Source organism: Eulemur rufifrons, chromosome 7, assembly GCF_041146395.1.
Source record: "Eulemur rufifrons isolate Redbay chromosome 7, OSU_ERuf_1, whole genome shotgun sequence".
In the NCBI taxonomy this organism is placed as follows: Eukaryota; Metazoa; Chordata; class Mammalia; order Primates; family Lemuridae; genus Eulemur; species Eulemur rufifrons.
In genome coordinates, this window is record NC_090989.1 from 45,005,244 (window position 1) to 45,026,985 (window position 21,742).

At 36.3% G+C, this 21,742-nt stretch overlaps 1 protein-coding gene across 1 annotated transcript in view; it reads right to left on the reverse strand.

Moving 5' to 3' along the window:
• The window catches only part of DCBLD2 (discoidin, CUB and LCCL domain containing 2), an 81,010-nt gene that overhangs the window by 41,224 nt on the left and 18,044 nt on the right, over window positions 1-21,742 (reverse strand). The window lies entirely within an intron of this gene.

A 21,742-nucleotide genomic window follows, 5' to 3' on the forward strand; every position in this document is an offset into this window, starting at 1 on the left:
CAATGTGTGTTTACTTTTAAAATTTCCTCTAGGATGTCATCTGTTAATACTTCTGGAGTATTTTCTTACTACGACTCTCTGTCATTTTATTTTTAACCACTTATATGACAAAAAGAAGATGTTACATATACAGCAAAAGGAAGATTTTTCTGCACAGGCCTGACCTAATCCACCTAATCCAGTAGGCCCTTTAAAAGCAGTGTGTTTTCAATTAGCTGTAGAATTGGAGATTACAGAGACACATGCCAGCTGGCCTAGAAGGAAGCAAACATCTATGTTGTGAATTGCCTGTCAGGGCCACCACAAGCAGCCTCCAGGAACTGAGAGCAGTCCCTGGCCAACAGTTACCAAGAAAATGGGGACCTCAGTTTTACAACTGCAAGGAAGTGAAATCTGCCAACAAACAGTAAACTTGGAAGAGAACCCTAAGCCCCAGACAAGAAACATATCCCCAGCTGACACCTTGATTTCAGCCCAATGAGACCCTGAGCAGAGCATTCAGCCATGCATACCATGCCCAGACTTCAGAGCCATAGAAACTAAGATAATAAATTGTGTTGTTTTAAGCTGCTGAATTTGTGGTAATTTGTTATGAACCCAAAGAAAACTAATACAACCAGAAATTTACTTTAGTGTATAGTAAAAATATGATGCTTTTAGATGATCAAATCTGATGGAAGTATAGAGCAGAAGTTAGAATCTATATAGCTCAGGACCTGAATCAGCCAACAGATGTATTTTACTTGGCCTCTTGGCCTGTATAGTTTTGGGCCATATACTCTTTCAAAAATGCTTAAATTAGTTGCCAAGATTTAAAAAAATCTGGAAATTCCATATAAATTGTGAATTTCCAGTTTCTCTTGAAAGATCACAAGGAATAATAAAAAAGGAAACCTAGGCCAGTTTTCCAAATGGTTTTCCTAAGTAGTGCTGTCCCCTCTGAAAGAAAAAGTCACACTCCAGTTTGCCACAGCCCCACCACTCCACAATGTCCCCAGTCCTGAAGCTCAGTTATCATTTACCTCCCTGGCAACGTTGTTATTTTTCTTATGCCAGGTCCATTTTACTCATTTATTTTACCTGTCTAGTTGGCAGTGCGTTTGAGTCCACTGCCAGGGGCTAGACTGTACAGAGTTTACAGACCTTAACATCACACCTCTTCCAATGTCCATATCAACCACATTTCTGGGCCGGGCGCGGTGGCTCACGCCTGTAATCCTAGCACTCTGGGAGGCCGAGGTGGGCGGATCGTTTGAGCTCAGGAGTTCGAGACCAGCCTGAGCAAGAGCGAGACCCCACCTCTACTAAAAATAGAAAGAAATTATATGGACAGCTAAAAATATATATATAGAAAAAATTAGCCGGGCATGGTGGCGCATGCCTGTAGTCCCAGCTACTCGGGAGGCTGAGACAGGAGGATCGCTTGAGCTCAGGAGTTTGAGGTTGCTGTGAGCTAGGCTGACACCACGGCACTCACTCTAGCCTGGGCAACAGAGTGAGACTCTGTCTCAAAAAAAAAAAAAAAAAAGAGAACCACATTTCTGGTAGATGAGAGTGCAACAACTTAAACTCTGGAAAATGTTAAATGGAAATATTCTGTATTCAAAAGATAGGAGAGATGATGCATCTGGTTCCGATAGACCAGAAGTGGAGTTAATATTGCTATGAAACTTAGGAAACCAGATTTATGTTCTCGACTAAAGGAAGTTCGAGAGGTGTGCGATGGAACAATGCTCCCCTAAGGAACCTACAACTTAGAAAGATGAGGTGGAGCACATCAGCTCTGGCCACTTCCAATAGAGGGAAATAAAGCTTGCTTAAAGAGCTTCACTCTCAATTTACAAACTGCTTTAGGAACAGTTTTTACAATCTAGTACAGGAGAGCACCTCCAGTCCCAAAAACAAAATTTGGAATTCTCAAAGAATCCATTTGTTGAATATATATTCAATAATGAGTTTGTGGTAATTTGTTATGAACCAAAAGGAAACTAATACAACCAGAAATTTACTAAGCCCCTGAATATCCAGGCACTAAGCTAGGCAGGAACTGGGGATTCAGAGCTGAAATTAGATAGGCACAGTGCTACCCTGAGAAAGCTTGGTGTAGCAGGACGGGACAAATGCAAAGTCAGCCTTCAGTGATCACTGCCTTGTATTTGACGGGCCAGAACAAGGTAGGGTTGTACAAATTAACCCCCTGACTTTGAGTGATTTAGTCTTTTTGAATGACTAAAATGTCTGCCTATAATGATTTCTCTTACACTGTGACTGACAATAAGCTGTTGTTTTTGGCTGGATTTAGCCTTAGTTTTAGCTGCTTGACAAAGACTCATCTGTAGAGGATAATGATAGCAAGGTATAGATCAATTAGACGAATGGATATTATATTTAAAATGAGACATAACAGATTTTACTAGGTTTAAAAGGGATTTAGCAATATCACTAAGAATAGATTTGTCTTTCCTTCTAAATGATAGTAGTAGTGGCTGCTCTAAAAGTATGTTTTTCTACAACATCATAAAGTCATTGTATATTTTGATTTTAAGGAAGGTGGTTACTTTAGTGCTCTTTTTCTTATCTTTTTTTTTTTTTTTGAGTCAGGGTCTTGCTCTGTTGTCCAGGCTAGAGTGCAGTGGCATCATCATAGCTCACTGCAACGTCAAATTCCTGGGCTCAAGCGATCGTCCTGCCTCAATCTCCCAAGTAGCTGAGACTATATAGGTGCACACCACTACGCCCAGCTAATTTTTTCTATTTTTAGTAGAGACGGGATCTCAATGCTGCTCAGGCTGGTCTCAAACTCCTGAGCTCAAGCAATCCTCCCATCTCGGCTTTCCACAGTGCTAGGATTACAAGTGTAAGCCACAGCACCCGGCCAAGTGTTATTTTTCTTAAATAAGTAAGAGATCTGGTATTTGCATATTTTAAATGAATAAGGACTACATGGGAAAAAGCACCGTGACACTTTAAGACTACTACCTCACACATCATAGACAAAAATCAATTCAGGAAGGACTGAGAATAATATGTGTAAAAAGGAACATAAGGCTTTAAGAGGCAAACCTTGAGAACATCTTTACGATCTAGGAATGGGAAAATATTTCATAAACAGAATCCAAAAAATGCTAAACATAAAAGAAAAAAGTAATAAAAGTGAGCTATTATAAAATTAAATAAAAATTAATGTCTATTTATCAAAAGAAAAGGGTATAAAATGGCAGCCCATAGAAAGAGAGAAGATATTTGTAATACATATATCTAAAAGAGAACCCATAACCAGAATATATACAGAACTTTTACAAATGAATAAGATCTCCCAATAGAAAAAAATGTACAACTTAAACAGTCTCTTCACAAAAGCAAATATTCAAATAGATAACATATGAAAAGAACACAATTTCATCTGCCATCAGGGAAATGCAAAGCAAAGATATTAGAACACACATACCAGAACAGTTAATTTGGAGAAAAGTAGAGAGCAGTAATTGGAACTCTCATATACTAGTAGTGAGTATAAACTGCTACAACCACAAAAACATTGTAGCAATGTCTACTAAAGCTGAAAACATACAACCCAATAGCTCAGGAATTCCTCTTCTACATATAGAAACATGTACTTACGTTCACTAAAAGACAAATAATAGAATATTCATAGCAGACAATTAATGAGAGCCAGAAACTGGTTATATGGTGGATAGACCTTAATTTACTTAACCATTTCCTTACTGTGGGAAATTTAGATTGCTTCCAATTTTCCTATATAATGAATGTTACAATAAACATCTCCGTAACACAATTTCTGTCTTCTGAAGTATTTCCTTAGGAGTGATTCTAAATATAAATTTCAAGACTCCTACCCAAGTGAGTTATACCAACACATCCTCAGTATTTTAAAAAGTGCCAGTTTCACCACACCACATCAACATAACATGCTGACATCTTCATATTTTTTTACTAATCCAAAACTCAGGGAGGGAAGATATTTAGTTTTAAAATTTTACATTTCTTTGATTATAAGCATAGTTGCCTCCTCCAAAATTCTCTTTCAGAAATACAGCTTGAACAAAAGAGAATATAGATTTTTATCACTATCCATGAGTGACCAAAGGGTATTGACAGATAAATTTGTAGTAGGTATTGCCACAATGTTTTTGTGGTTGTATCAGTTCATATCCACCCATTCATGAAGTAATATTCATAAAGTAATAATACCAATCTTCCCCATCAAAATTTTCAAAGCTTTTCTTCTCTCTTGTAGAGCTTCCACTTTGAGGGCCTTAAAAGTTTTCATCTACAAAACCAGCAAACTTTCAAACAGAAGAGAGCTTCATACTCTGTTTCTATTTCTTAGTAAAACCTCTTGCAGGAAGGATCAAGATGGCAAACTAGACAGGTAGTATGTGGCTCCTCCATAGACAGGAACCAGAATAGTAAGCGGATTCTCACATTTTGAACAGATCATCTAGGAGAAAACGCTAGAATTTACCAGGGAAGCAATGGGAAGCACCAAAAGTGGGTAAGGAGAGGGTTCGGGGAAATTTGCCTGGCCAGGGGCCTGCTAACAGCTGGGATAAGCTCCTGGATACAGTGAAACAGTAAGACGGAAGCCCCCAGAGCTCCAATCTCTAAGAGGAGCTTTTATAATCTTGGCTACAACAGAACCCTCTGACCCACGCAGGTCTCTGGTCTCACATAGGGAGCTGCTTGGAGACTGCACGGAGACGTTGTTCCAGAAAGGGAACTCAAGCGGATTCCCACAGGCATGTGGGCTGAGAGCAGCTTGAGTCAAGTGCCATCTGAGAGCCTAGATACCAGGGAACTGCAGGCATACCTGCAGCCACTGTGTGGCCCTGAGGAGGGATAGAGGAGCCCAGGTGCTCCCATATACCCCTGGGAAGGTCTCCACTGCCCTGCTGTGGGCTGCTCTTGGGACTGAGATGTGGGCCACATTTTCCAGTTTCTCACCCATGCTGACTGCCTGGGTGGGACCCCAACCTTTCTGGCTGCAGGTCTAAGGTGCCATTTTGAGAGTTTAACAGTGGACTGTGCCCTGATCTTGGGCTGGATGTGGCTGCAGCCCCCGCCTAACTGGGGAGAGGCAGAGAAACCAGGCTTTCCAGCAGGCATCTGCGATGGTGCTCACCATCTCACTGCAGGACCAAGCCTCAAGCAAGCTGCACTTCCCACAGTTTCCTACTAGGACGGCCTGCCTGGGAAGGGACCTGGACTATCTGGTCACAGGCCCATGGAACAATTTGGGAGTTTGAAGCTGGGCAACAACCTGCCCTTGGGCTGAATTTGAGCTGATGTAGCCCTGCCCAGCTGAGGAGGGACAGGAGAGCCCAAGCTCTCTTATACACCTAGGACAACTACCACTGCCCTTCTACAGGCTGCTGTGGGACCAAATGGTGAGTAGATGGCACTCCCCTTCACATATTGCATATACTGTTTGCCTGGAAGGAGCCCCACTCTCTCTGCCACAGGCCAAGGTGTTATTTTGGAGTCTAAAGCCGGGCAGCACCCTGACCTCAACCTCAGGTTGAGGTCAGGCTGCTGCAGCTGCCATCCCACCCAGCTGAGGAAAGACAGGGGAGCCCAAGCTCTCCTAACTACTCCTAGGACAATTCCCACTGCTCAGCCACAAGCCGCAGTGAGAATGAGACACGAGCAATTGGCACTCCACCCAGCATCTTGTCCATCCTACGTTTGCCAGCCCAATCTTGGTCTAGTCCCTGCAGAACTCAAGCATGCCATCCAGGAGCCTGGGAACTGGGGATTACCTACCCTAGTCCACCAATGCTGGCACCTGAACACTCTCCCAGGCCACTGAAGTCCAACTGAAACAAACTGCCAGCAACACCACAGTAGGTACCTACCTGCACAAGCCAAAAGGCAGTGTATCTCTCTCCCTCTCTACACTGAGCAGTAGAGTTCCCAGCACAGGAGAACAGGTAAGCTGCAAAGTTATCTGTTTTGAGCTGAGGGAAGAGATTCCACATGAGAAGGAAGCAGCAAAACAACTCTAGCAATATGAAAAAACAGGCTCTTTCAACACTCCCAAAGGATCACACTAGCTCTCTAGCAATGGACTCTAACCAAAAGGAAATTCTGAAATGTCAGATGTGGAATTCAAAATATGGATCACAAGCAAGCTCAATGGGATTATGAGAAAGTTGAAAACCAACACAAAGAAACCAAAAAAATAATTTAGGGTATGAATGAAAAATTCATTAAACAGATAGATTAAAAAAAAAGAACTTCTAGAAATGAGTCATTTAGAGAGCATCAAAATATAGTGAAGAGTCTTAACAACAAACTGAACCAATCAGAAGAAAGAATTACAGAGCTTGAAGACAAGGCTTTCAAATTAACCCAGTCAGCCAAAAATAAAGAGAAAAAGGAAAATGAACACAATCTCTAAGAAATATGGGATGATATAAAACATGCAAACATAAAAATCATAGATATTCCCAAGGGAGAAGAAAAAAGCAAAGAGCATGGGAAACCTAGTTGAGGGAAAAATGGAGGAAAACATCCCTGGTCTTGCTAGAGATTTAGACATCCAAGTACAAGAATGTCAACAAACTTCTGGAAGATTCATTGCAAACAGGAAATCACCAAGGCACATAGTCATCATTCCGGCCAAAGTCAAAGTGAAGCAGAAAATCCTACAAATCATAAGACAAAAGCATCAAGTAACTTAAAAGGAAAACCCAGCAGAGTAACATCAAATTTCTCAACAGAAACCTTACAAGCCAGAACGGATTGGTATCCCATCTTTAGTCTTCCTAAACACAATAACTGTCTGGATCCCACAAACTAAGTGTCCTAAATGAAGGAGAAATAAAATCTTTCCCTGACATGTAAATACAAAAGGAATTTGTCAACACCAGATCTGCCCTAACAAGAAATGTTCAAAAGTGCTCTAAATACCAAAAAGAGCAGTCAATATCCACCAGTGTAAAAACACTTGAAAGTAAAAATTCAGAGCTCTTATAAAACAGTAACACAATAGAGAATGCAAAGCAACTAGGTAGGTAACAATCAACATGATGACTGGAATACGATCTGATCTCATCAATATTAACACTGAATGTAAACAGTCTAAAGGCCTCAAGTAAAAGATACAGACTGACATAATAAATTAAAAAAACACAACCCAAATATCTACTGTCTCCAAGAAACCCATTTAAAGAGTCACATAGACTCAAGCAAAGGACTGGAAAAAAATATTCCATGCAAATGGAAACTAAAAGTGAGCAGGAGTAGCTACTCTAATATCAGATATAACAGACTTTAAATCAACAAGATTAAAAAAAGACAAAGATGGTCATTACATAATAATAAATGGAACGATTCAACAAAACATATACAAATCCTAAATATATATGCACCTACTACCAGAGCTCCTAGATTCACAAAACAAATACTTCTAGACCTAAGAAATAAAATAAACAGCAACTTAATAACAGTGGGAGAATTCAACACTCCACCAACAGAATTAGGGAGATAACTGAAAATCAACAAGAACACACTAGACTTAAACAGGGCTCTAGAATAAATGGATCTAACAGACAATTACAGAACATTCTATCCCAAAACTGCAGCATGTACATTCTTCTCATCAGCAAAAGTAACACTTTCCAAGACAGACCATATGTCAGGCCAGAATAAAAGTCTCAACAAATTAAAAGAACTTGAAATCATACCATGTATCTTCTCAGACCACACTGGAATAAAACTAAAAGCCAGGTCAAGAGGAACTCTCAAAACTATACAAAAACAAGGAAATTAAACGTTCTGCTGCTACTGAATGATCTTTGGGTCAACAATAAAACCAAGATGGAAATAAAAAATTGAACTGAATGACAATGGTTACATAAGCTACCAAAATCTCTGGGATACAGCAAAAGCAGTGCTAAGAGGGAAGTTCATAGCACCAAATGCCTAAATCAAAAAGACAGAAAGATCACAAATTAACAACAACCTAATGTCACCTCTCAGGTAATTAGAAGAATGAGAACAAACCAAGCCTAAAGGTACCGGAAGGCAAGAAATAACAAATATCAGAGCAGAAATAAATGAAATTGAAGCAATAAAAAAATATAAAGCATCAATTAAAGGAAATTTAGTTCATTGAAAAGATAAATGAATCAACAGACCACTGGCTAAACTAACCAAAAGAGGAGAGAGGATTCAAATAAGCTAGGTCAGAAAGAAGAAAGGACACATTACAACTGTTAGCCCAGAAATACAAAGGATCACCTGAGACTACTATGAACACCTCTGTGCACACAAACCAGAAAATCTGAAGGAAATGGATAAATTTTTGGAAACACAACAACCTTCCAAGCTTGATTCAGTAAGAAACAGAAATCTTGAACAGACCAATAACAAGTAGCAAGACTGAATCAGTAATGAAAATTCTCCCAACGAAATAAAAGCCCAGGACCAAATGGATTCACAGCTGAATTCTACCAGTCCAACAAAGAACTGGTACCTATCCTACTGAAACTTATCCATAAGGTAGAGATGGAGGGAATCTTCCCCAACTCATTCTATGAAGCCAGTATCACCCTGATGTCACAGCCAGGAAAGCACACAACAACAACAAAAAAAATTACAGACTAATATCCCTCATGAACATAGATGCAAAAATCCTCAACATAACACCAGCAAACAGAATCCAAGAGCACACCAAAAAAATAATTCACCACAAGTAAATTTCATCCCAGGAATGCAACGATGGTTCAATATACACAAATCAATAAATGTGATTTACCACATAAGCAAAATTAAAAACAAAAACCATGTGATGATCTCAACAGATGCAGAAAAAGCATTCAATAAAATCCAGCACCCCTTCAGAATAAAAACCCTCAACAAACAAGATACAGAAGGAACAAACCTCAAAACCATAAAAGCCATATATAAGAAACCTCAGCCAACATCATACTGAATGGGGAAAAGTTCACAGCATTCCCCCTAAGAACTACACCAAGACAATAATGCCCACCATCACCACTACATTCAACATAGTACTGGAAGTCCTAGCCAGAGTAATCAGGCAAGAGAAAGAAATAAAGGGCATCCAAATCAGGAAAGGAGGTAAAACTACCCCTGCTTATCAATGACGTGATCTTATATCTTGAAAACCCTAAAGCTCCTCCAAAAGACTCCTGGAATTGATAAATAAATTCAGTAAAGTCTCAGGTTACAAAATTCATGTTCACAAATCAATAGCATTTCTACACACTAATAATAGCCAAGCAGAGAATAAAATCACAAAGTCAATACCATTTACAATAGCTGCAAATACCTAGGAATATACTTAGCCAAGTAGGTACAAGATCTCTACAAGGAGAACTACAAAACACTGATGAAAAATTCACTCAACACAAATGGAAAAACATCCCATGATCATGGATTGAAATAATCAATACTGTGCAGTTCCAGAGTGTAGCAGCTATCACGTCTGATTTACACGCAGAAGGTCCTGGGTTCGAGCCCCAGTGGAACCATAAAATAATCAATACTGTTAAAATGTCCATTCAGCCCAAAGTGATTTAGACATTCAGTGTAATTTCCATCAAAATACCAACATCATTTATCACAGAGTCAGAAAAAACAACCCTAAATTCCATGTGGAATCAAAAAAGATTCCAACTAGCCAAAGTAACCCTAATCAACAAAACAAAACAAAACAAAGCCAGGTCTGGAGGTATCACATTACCTGATTTCAAATTATACTACAAGGCTATACTAATCAAAACAGCATTGTATTTTGATTTAAGTAGACACATAAATCAATGAAGCAGAATAGAGAACCCAGCAGTAAAACCACACACCTGCAAGCAACTGATTTTCAACAAAGAAGACAAAAACATACACTGGGGAAAGGAAGTCCTATCCACTAAATGGTGTTGGGAAAATCAGAGAGCCATATGCAGAAGAATGAAACTGAATCCCTATCACTCACCATATACAAAAATTAACTCAAGATAGATTAAAGACTTAAATGTAAGACCTGACACCATAAAAATTCCAGGGGAAAACTTAGGAAAAACTCTTTTGGACAAGAATTATGACTTAAGATTCCAAAAGCAAACACAACAAAACAAAAATAAAAGTTAAAAAATTTCTGAACAGCAAAAGAAATAGCCAATAGAGTAAATAGACAACCCAAAGAATGGAAGGAAATATTCACAAACTACACATCTGACAAAGGACTAATATCCAGAATCTACAAGGCATTCAAACAAATCAGCAACTAAAAAAGAAATAAGTCCATTAAAAAGTGGGCAAAATACACAAATAGACATTTTTCAAAAGAAGATATACAAATGGCCAACAAACATGAAAAAACATATGAAAAAATATATGAAACAAACATATGAAAAAATGCTCAATACCACTAACCGTCAGGGAAATGCAAATTAAAATCACAAGGTGATACCACCTTACCCTGGTTAGAATTGCCATTTTTATTAAAAAGTCAAAAAACAATAGATTTTGGTGTGGATGTGGTAAAAAGGGAATGCTTATAGTTGGTGTGAACGTAAATTAGTACAACCTCTATGGAAAATAGTATGGAGATTTCTCAAAGAACTAAATAGACCTACCATCCATTCCAGCCATCCCACTACCGGGTATCTACCCAGAAGAAAAGAAATCATTATAACAAAAAGACACGTGCACTCCTTTTTTTATTGCAGCACAATTCACACCTGAAAGGGTATGGAATCAACCTAAGTGCCCATCAATTGATGACTGAGTAAAGAAAATGTGGTATATATATAGCATGGAATGCTACTCAGCCATAAAAAGGAATGAAATAGTGTCTTTTACAGTAACTTGGATGGAACCAGAAGCTATTATCCTAAGGAAAGTATCTCAGAAACAGAAAAACAAATACCACATGTACTCACTTATAAGTGGGAGCAAATCAATGGATATACATGGTCATACAAATTGGTATAATAGACTTTGGAGACTCAGAAGTGGGGAGGGAGGAAGGCGGGATGAGGGATCAAAATTTACTTACCAGGTACAATGTATAGTATTGGGGTGACAGGTGCACTAAAAGCTCTGACTTCATCATCACACAATCTATCCATGTAACAAAAAACCTTGTACCTCTTATGTCTATTGAAATAAAAAAAGGAATTACAATGAAAAATAAATAAACCTAACCTCTTGAAATTGTGGTGATTCAAGTTCCTGACTCTTAGTTAGTTGACAGCTTCTTTTAGGATAGCTGGCAGTTTTTCTTGCCAAGTATGCTAATATAAAAAGAAACAAGTCATAAAAATGTGTAGATTTCAGCAAAACACCAAAATCAGATGGGCTGCCAAGCATCACAGGTGAGACATACATAGCACACAAAGAAATTTCTTTCAAAGTTTTTCTGAAAAAATAAACTTTTCACCACTTAGAAGGTGTCAAGGCCTTTTAACATTCACTAAAAAGATTCACAAATAGGAATTCTTGGATGGGTCAGCAGCACATAGTAGAATTTGTTCCCTCCGGTTAAATGCTAGTACGAATCACAACAGATGTCAATTCATCACTGATCTGCCTCAAAACATTAGAGGAAACATTTTGAAGTGATGACATCATTTACAGAGACAGAGTTTCAATATTTCTTCTCTGTTCTGGGCCACAAACCAGCTTGACCACTATGGGGCACAAATATTTACCAAGGTCTTTTGAATTATGTATGAATTCTGTACTTCTTATGGCAACAATCTCATATGAAGCTTCAGCATTAGGGTCAAATTCAACATAAGTTTAAGTTCCCATCAAGTGTTCTCATGAAAAACATCCACAGTAATCAATTTTTCATGATGAAAAACATTTTTTCATGATGAAAAAATGAGATACCTTCAGCCTTCCTGACTTCATATTTTCATAGACTAGGGCCTTGTCTCACATGAATCTCTATGGTTCTCACATCTTTCATGCATAATACCTACAGTTGTTAAGATTAGATATTATTTCTTTAATTCTTGCCTATGGGAAACTACTATAAATGTAAAATATTAACAATGATAATCATTTTGTTCTACTCTTTATTTCTTTCAAAAAAACAATACTTAATGCTTTAATTTGACATAAAATATTTTTTTTTCACAAAGATAAGTATAATAGAATTAAAAAGAAACCCAAAGAATAAAAATAATTTTGTTTTTACTAAGTTGACACATCCCTCCCTAAAACATATCAACACATTTCATGGGGTCCAAGAATCACTTACATGGCTAAAGTTAAAGAAAGACTCATTATTGGGTGGGGGTGGGCGGAGGGACAGGAACTAACTACAAGGAAAAAACTTATGACTGTAGGACCCCAAGTGGGGCAATTTCAGATAGAAAATACTTTGGTGGAAGAAATGAGTTAAAAATAACAGAGACATACTTTGGAAAATGCAAGGTAAAAGGAGAAAAAAAGGAAGAGGGGTAATTTTAGGATCCTGAAAGACAAAAAAAACAAAACAACAACAACAAAAAAACATAACCACTCTCAAATTCCTGCATCTCTTCTCAGAAAAAAAAAAAAAAAAAAAAAGGGAGAGAAAGAAAAACTTATCTTACCTATCATGAACTACATAGCTTATAAACCACTGAAAACTGCCAGCCCTGGCCACAGAAACACAGAGCAAAAATAGTATAAAAAGAAAACAAAAAATGAGAATCCTAACAATTCAGTTTTTGAAAACAACACCCCCCCACACACACACAATAAAAACAATAGCAAAGGAGAAGGAAACTGTAACACAACACTCCAAAATTAATTAAATATCCTCAAACATTTGAGATATGATAAAACATCTGGAAACAAAAATTCAGAAACTAAAAACAGAAATGAATGAAAAACAGAAAGAAATGATGTTGACTGAGCTCAGGAAAGAAGTATAAAAAACACAAAATTATATAAAAAATGAAGAAGACCACATTATAAGGTGCACAATAATAGATTCTAATGAAAACATGATAGGGAATATTGAAAAGAAGAAAAACAATGAAAATGGAATTAAAAAAGTAAAAAGGATCAGTGAGAATGTGAGTGAAATGAACATGGTTATAATGGCAAAGAACGTTCAATTTATGTATAATTAAAGTATCTAAAATAGATACACAAAACAATGGAGCAGAAATATTAAAATTTAAAAAACAGACATATGGGATTGCCTCAAGCTAGAAAGCTCCTGCACAGCAAAGAAAACAATCAATGGAGTGAAAAGACAACCTACAGAATGAGAGAAAATATCTGCAAACCAAAAATCTGTTATGAGTTTAATATCCAAAACATATAAGGAGCTCAAACTCAAAAGCAAGAAAAGATATAACCTAATTAAAAAATGGACAAAAGACCTAAGTAGGCATTTCTTAAAAGACAACATACAAATGGCCAGCAGGTATATGAAAAAGTGTTCGACAACACGAAACATCAGGGAAATAAAAATTAAAACCACAATGAGATATCATCTTATACCTACTAAAATGGCTATCATCAAAAAGACAAAAGTTAACAAGTCTTGCTTGGCAAGGATGTGGAGAAAATGGAAACCTTCTGTACTGTTGGCAGGAATGTAAATTATTAACAGTACAGCCATTATGAAAAACAGTATGGAGTTTCCTCAAAAAATTAAAAATAGAACTAACATATGATCCAGTAATATCACTACTGGGTATATACCCAAAAGAAATAAAATCAGTTAGTTGAAAAGATATCTGCACTCCCATGTTCACTGCAGCATTATTCACAATAGCCAAGCTATAGAATCAGCCTGAGAGTCCATTGATGGATGAATGGATAAAGAAAATGTGGTATATGTACCCAATGTACAAAAAAAAGCAAATCCTGCCATCAGTGACAACATGGATGAAACCAGAGGACATCATGTTAAGTATAACAAGCTGGGTACAGAAAGACAAAATACCACAGGGTCTCACTTACATGTGGAATCTTAAAAAGACAATCTCATAGAAGCAAAGAATAGAATGGTGCTTACCAGGGTTGAAGTAGAGGTTAAGGGCATGGACTGGAAAGATGTTGGTCAAAGGATACAAAAATTTCAGTTAAACATGAGGAATAAGTTCAAGAAATTCACTGTCCAACATGGTGAGTATAGTTAATAACAGTGTATTTTATACCTGAAACTTACTAAGAGAAGGGATTTTAAGTGTTCTCATCACAAAAAAAAAGTATGTGAGGTAACATATTTGCTAATTAGCTTGATTTAGCCATTCCACAATGTATACGTATACCAAAACATCACATTGTACACCATGCCTACAGACAATTTTTAATTTGTCCTTTACAATAAATAAATAAGAAAGGTTAAAACTATAATCTAAGAAAACTTTCTAGAAATAAAGGAAGACCTAAATCAACATATTGAAAGAGCCCATTGGATACCAGTGAAAATTAACCTACAATGATCAACCTCAATACATATATCTTCATAAAACTATTACACTATAAAGGTAAAGAAAAAAATCCTCGTGGTCTCTACATAAAAATCAAATACTTTATAAAGGCAAGAGAATTCAATTGACATTAGACTTCTCAAAAAACAATATAAAGCAAGGTAATAATGGAAAAGTAATTTTTAAAACTCAAAGAAACGTGAATTTAGGATTTATATATAATCAAGTTGCTCCTTCAAGACTCAAGGTCATAAAAAGTAAAAAACATAAGCAGTTTTCAACATGCAACATCTGCACCCATAAGCTCTTCTTAAGGAATCAACCTAATCGATATATGACAGGGAGAACTTAAGCAAAAAGACTGACAGAGAGCATTCATTATATTTAATTGTAGATCTAGAAAGGTTAGAGATGGGGTTGGAGAATAATAAGATGTTATATGATGTAGACTATGTGTTACCATCTTATATTCTGACAGAGACTGCTTTGATTTGGATTTGCTTTGTCCCCACCAAAACTCATGTTGAAGTTTAATTGTCAGTGTTGCAGTGTTGGAAAGTGAAGCCTAAAAGGAGGTATCTCGGTCACAGGGGCAGGTCCCTCATGTATTGATTAATGCTGTCTCATAGGAGTGAGTTTTTGCTCTTGTGGGAATGGATTAATTATCCGGACCCCAAGAGCGGGGTGTCATAAAACAGATCAGCCTCCTTGGTACCCTCTCTCTTTTCAGGAGCCCCCTTCCACTTTCCTCCATGAGTTGAAGCAGCAAGAGACCCTCACCAAGTGGGATGTCCGCTCTGAGACTCCAGCCACCAGAATTGTGAGCCAAATAAACCTCTTTTCTTTAAAAATTACCCAGTCTCAGTTACTCTGTTGTAGCAACACCAAACAAACTAACAGAGGAAATAGAAAAGAGACAGAAGAGGAAAGTAGAATAGTTCACTGAATGCTATAAAGGCAATAAATAGGAGATAAAGGATACCATTAAAAGTGGACAAATCACATAGTAAAAGACAACAGGGACTACAGGCATTTAAAAAGTTAAATTGAGAGGTAGTACTGAGAACAAAATTATAAACCTTATTAAGTACCAAAAAAAGTTTTAAAAAAGGGGAAGAAAAAACAATGTAGAGAAATAAACATAGCACATATAACATAATACACACAACAAATAAGATGAAAGAGTTGAGACAAAACATATCAGTTTTATAAATAAATGCAAATGGATTAGTACTCAACTATTGAACTCAACTACAAAAAAATTTCAATTTGGTTCACAAAGTAAGACCCAAAAATATGCTCTATACAAGAAACACACCCCCAACAAATGGTTCAGGAAAGGCTAAAAATAAAGAAATGAGCAAAGACATATATATCAGGAAAATGAAAACATTAAGAAATAAGAGGCCAGGCATGGTAGCTCATGCCTGGAATCTTAGCACTCTGGGAGGCCAATGTGGGAGGATAGCTTGAGCTCAGGAGTTTGAGACCAGCGTTAGCAAGAGTGAGACCCTGTCTCTACTAAAAAAAAAAATAGAAAAATTAGCCAGACATTGTGGCATGCACCTGTAGTCCCAGCTCAAGAGGACTGCTTGAGTCCAGGAGTTTGAGGTTGTAGTGAACTACGATGACACCACTGCACACTACCAAGAGACAGAATGAGACCCTGTCTCAAAAAAAAAAAAAAAAAAAGAAATAAGGAAGAGGGGGTGTCAAACAAAGAATTCAAACTAAAAAGTACTAAACAAGACAAAGGAGAAGCTTTTTAATGCTAGAAGTCACAACTTTAAAATGAAGGTATTATAATTATGAATACCTATACAATAACACAGCAACTTTATAAAACAAAATCTCCAAGAGATACAGCAAGGAAAGAGAGAAAGAAACACACCAAATAGGAGATCAAGTAAGAATATAGAATATAAGAATATAGAAGACCTAAACAGCAAAATAAATGAGATATCTTTTGGATTCATATCAAACTTTACATCTTGACATTAGAGAATAAACCCTCCCAAATGTACATGACACATTTGCAAAAAAGATCACCTATTAGCTATAAAGAAATCATCAGTAAGTTCCACAAAATAGAAATATTACAAATAATGTCCTCTGACCACATGCAATAAAATTAGAAATTACTGAGAATAACAAAGAAATGTCCTTTGAACTGGAAATAAACCATACAATTATTGATTGGGTAAAAGAGAAATACAAACCAAAATTACAGAATTCCTAAAAAACAATATAATTGACATATAAGCAATATAACTGACATATATTAATCTGTGAATATCAATCTTAAGGATATGATCAAAGAAAAATTCATAGGCTTAGATACTTTTAATAAAGGAATACTAGGAATAAAACCAAGCGCATTAAATTCCTAGCTAAAAATTATTAATAATAAACAGCAAAGTGAATCAAAGGAAAGAAAAATGAAGAAAATCATGAAAATAGAAACACAGATCAATAATGTACAGAACAGAAAAATAATAATACAAATCAAAACTCATTTTTTGACAACAGTTAACAAAATAAGCAAACTACTAGCTAACTTAATGGGGAAAAAAAGAGGAGAAAGTACAAATATGTTAAACAAGAAATGACATGGGGAAATAACCATTGGGGAAAAAAAACACTGAAATAACCATTAGAAAAAAATTATTTAAGATTCTATTTTGCAGACATCACAACAAATAAATTTTAAAAGCTAGGTGAAATTGATAATTTATTAGGCAAATACAGTTTCCTAAAGATAGAAAGCTTAGATGGACCAATTTCCTTACAAGAAATAAAGAAAGTTTTTAAGGAACTACCCTGTCACAAAAGCACCGGGCCCAGATGGTTTCACAGACTGAAATCTTCAAACATTAGATTGTTCAAATGCTTTGTACAATTCTCCAGAGAACTAAAAAGTAAGGAAAACTTCATAATTCTTTTTATTTACAGGTAACATCAATACCTAAACCTCATAAAGACAATGCAAAGTAAATTACAAATATCACTTACTAATACTTATGCAAAAATACTAAATATAATACTATGTAACATAATTTAATGCCACATAAAAAGAATGACCCACATAACCAAATAATATTTATTCCAGGAATGCAAACTTGGTTCAATATCAGGGAACTCAATGAAATACACACCATACTAATAGATTTAAGGAGAAATATAATTATCTCCATATATGCTTAAAAGGCTTTCCAACAAAATTCAACACTCTTTTCTGATACAAACACTTAAAAAAATAGAAATTGAGGGATATTTCCTGTTATGGACCAAACATTTATGTCCCCCCCAAATCCATATGCTTAAGTCCCAACACCCAATATGACTGTATTTGAAGGTAGGACCTTCAGGTAGCTAACTAAAATAAAATGAGGTCAGAAAGGTGGGGGCCCTGATCCAATAAGATTAGTGTCCTTATAAAAAAGAGACATGAGTAAGCTTCCTCTCTCTCCAGTAAGAAAGTGGCCCTCTCAAAGCCAGGAATAAAACACTCACAGAAACTGAATTGGTTGGCACCTTGATCTGGGATTTTTATCCTCCAGAACTATGAGAAAATAAATTGCCATTTTTTAAGCCACCCACTCTATAGTATTTTGTTATGGCAGCCTAAGCTAAGACACTTCTCCTAACATTTCCACTAAGATAAGGAACCAGGAAAGAATACTTACTGTCTCCACTATTTTTTAACATAGTCCTGGAGGTAGCAGCCAACTCACTTAGTTAAGAGAATCAATCATAGGCATAAGAATTAAAAAAAAAAGAAGTAAAACTCTATTTGCAGATGTGATTGTGTATCTGAAAATCTCTAGGAAGCAAATGATAAAACTAATTGAAAAAATTAAAAAAACCCTCAGTAGAATAGGATGTAACATAAACATACAGAAATCTAGTCTTTATATATTAATAATTAGGAACCAGTTAGAATGTGTAATGGCAAACAAATAAAACATCTTCACGTATAATGGCAACAAAGAAGACAAACTTATTCCTAAGGACCAATTCTAATGAACCAAACGATATTTCAAAAGAATAACATAACTACATTCAAGGTTAGAAGGTAGGGGGAAGAACTAGCCCAAGGAATTTTTGAACACGGTATTTAGACAGTAAATCCTCAGGTTAAGACTCTAAACAAATACAAATTCTAGGTAGCAGGCTCCTTTCATTTAGAGTCAAGGGCTACCAATTGTAAAACTATTTTCTGGTTATAGCACTGAACAAATAAGTAATTATGTTATAGATAATGGGAGCTAGATTTCTTACTGTCAAAGGAGTTACAAATATGAATAGAAAAAGGATAGACTGAACCCTATAATGTTGGATTAGGATTAATGGTACCAATATGAATTCATGCTAAAGAAGAATAAATACAAGCAGATAAATATCAAAATAGATATATGTACATATATTAATGTATGTACATGTATATATGTATGTATATACATATGTCTATTTACTAAATCTGTCTGTTGACAAGGCATGGAAGCTCATTGGTCTAAACCTAGTGACCAGACATTGATTTCTAACATTATTCTCCACTAAGAAGAACCAAGGGTTCTTGAAGAAATGGCTGACTCCAGGGCTGGGCAGGGCAAGCACAAGATAAACCTAGACTATCCTGTTCCAGAATGTGAGGGAGTACTCAAAGTATGATGAGGACATCACAATAGGACATAGGAACTAGCCTGAAGAGTCTCCTACTGGAAATTTGGAATAATCTGAGATAATCAAATAAATAATGATAGTAAAGAGTTATAAGCCACGAACTAACATAAGGATTCATTGAGTCCACATTGATGTAAACAAACAAATGGGAGAGAAGGCAAAGGTCTTTTTCAGTACAAAAAAAAACTAAACAACACAGAAGGAATAATGAAATTAGAAGATAATATTAATAATTGATGAAGACAAGAATCATTGATGTATGCCAAAACTAGTGGGTACAATCTTGATGAGTAACAGGATATCTACATCATTTCAAAGAGTCTCCCCATAAGATATGTATTGATTATTAAGAGAAACATAGGGACAGTGTAGAAATCTGGGAGACATCACCTTAGCCAAGATATCAAAGCAAACATCACCAGTAATAGGAAAAATTGACATTGTGTGCCATGATACAATACACTGAGAACATTACTTCTGTGGTGTTCCTGCCAAAGTCTGTAATCTGAATCTAATCATAAGGAAGCACCAAACAAACCAAATTAAGGAACATCTTACAAAATAATTAGCCCATATACTTCAAACACATCAACATCATGAAACACAGACCAAGGAACTGTCCTCTCCTTTAATGGCTCTTTTCTAAAGGGGCAGTGAGAAAAGATGATTATAGGGTAAAGAGGATTCAGTGCCCTTATCACTGGAATCTTGATGCTCACAATGCATTTGTTTCTATCCCGTAATTCTCCGCAGATCTATCTTAACCAGAATGTTAAACGGTTATTCTTGAATGACTTTTATTTCTCTGCAATATGTCAAGGAAACTTATCTTTCTACCAGTAACCATAGACTGCTACCAAAATGGAAGACCAGTGAGTATATGATAGGTGGTGATAGGGGAGGTGTGCAAACTAAAGTCCAACAGGAATGAGCATCTCTCAGTCCCCTTGACCTTTCTGCAGCTTTCACTCACCCATGTGAAGAGAATAGGGAAAAGACAAGTAAGAATGGAAATAAGGCACAGCTGAGATTTATTAGATACCCATTACATGCCAAACACAGCAAAGTATTATTTCATTTAATCTTCATATAGTACGAAATATGACTTTAAGTCTGGGCAAGTTCAGTGACTGGCAGAAAGGACTCAGCAACTAAATCCTGGAGTGACTGGAACCCAGTGAGTGATTTAAACTCTGTGCTAAAATTTTTTCCCAGGTCACTCTTCCTCTCTAGCAACACTGCCACCATTTATTGTCGAAATATATAATTCTCTTGTCTTCTTTTTTTAAAATAAAAAAAAAAAAACTCTTCTCATAATACAAATTCTCAAAAATACACCAGAGAGAAGAGAGTGTAGTGATTCCCATGTGCCCATTACTCAGCTTCACCAATGTGCCATTCTTATTTCGCCTATCCCTCTCCCTCATTCTTTTCCTGAAATGCCTAAAAATAAATTTTAGACATTTCATTTGAACTTCAGAATGTCTCTAACAAATCAGAACTTAAACAATTATAACATTACCACATCTAAAACAATCATTCTTTACCATCACTGAATGCCCAGTTCCTCTTAAAATTTCTCTCTAATCTTAAAAATATGTTCTTTCAGCTGGTTAGTTTGAATCAAGATCCAAAGTCCACACATTACTTCTGGAAGATACGTCTCAAAGTAGGACAGTTCCCTCCCTCTCGTCGTCTTTCTTTTTTAAAAATCCTATTTATACATTGCAGAAACTAGGTCATTTGTTCTATAGAATATCTTATGTTCTTAATTTAGTCGTTACAGTCAGTGTAATGTATTTCTCTACTTCCATTATTTTCTGTAAAATGCTAGAGGCTTGACCAGATTGTGGTTCTCCTTTTTTCACTGTTGTTTCCAGCGTGCTCAGGTGGTACTGTCTACTTTCTACTGCATCCTCAGAAGGCGTTTATTATCCACTTTCTTCTATTAGTATTCCAGCAATAGTGTTTCTACATCCTCAGGTGATTTGAATTCCTAAAACTTTATCCAACACCATATATTCATGAAACTAATCAAGAACTGACTAATAAACAACGGAGGTTTTCAGCAGCCAGGAAAACAGGGCAGGAATTTTTCCTCTGGTAGATAAGAGGCCAAAATGTAGAGAAGAGTTGAAGGATTTGGGTAGAGATGGAGAGAAGGCCAGAGAATCAACACAGTATGGTATTTAAAGCATAGGACACTAGAGTCCAGTACTAGAACCCAGAACTATTATAGTTCTGAAAGATATTTTACACACTGGTACCAATCAATGTTTCCAAATAAATTCAGATAAGTCAAGAGTTCTTAATTTTATAATGTTATTTCACCCAAACAGCCTTACAAAATTTTCCACCTTTCTTGTTTAAGAGAAAGGCACTGATCTCTAACCCAGAGTTTTTAAACCTTGACTGCAAAGTAGATTTTTCCTGGGAAGCTTTTAAAATATTGAAGCCTGGGTGCTATTCAATTAATTCTGATTCAACTGGTCTAGGAAGGGAACCACGTATACAGTATTTTTTAAAAATCTCCTCATGTGACTCTAAAATGCAGCTATTATTGATTACCACTGTTCTTAATCAAGAATAATAACAATAGCATGTAACATTTACAAAGCATATTTTAA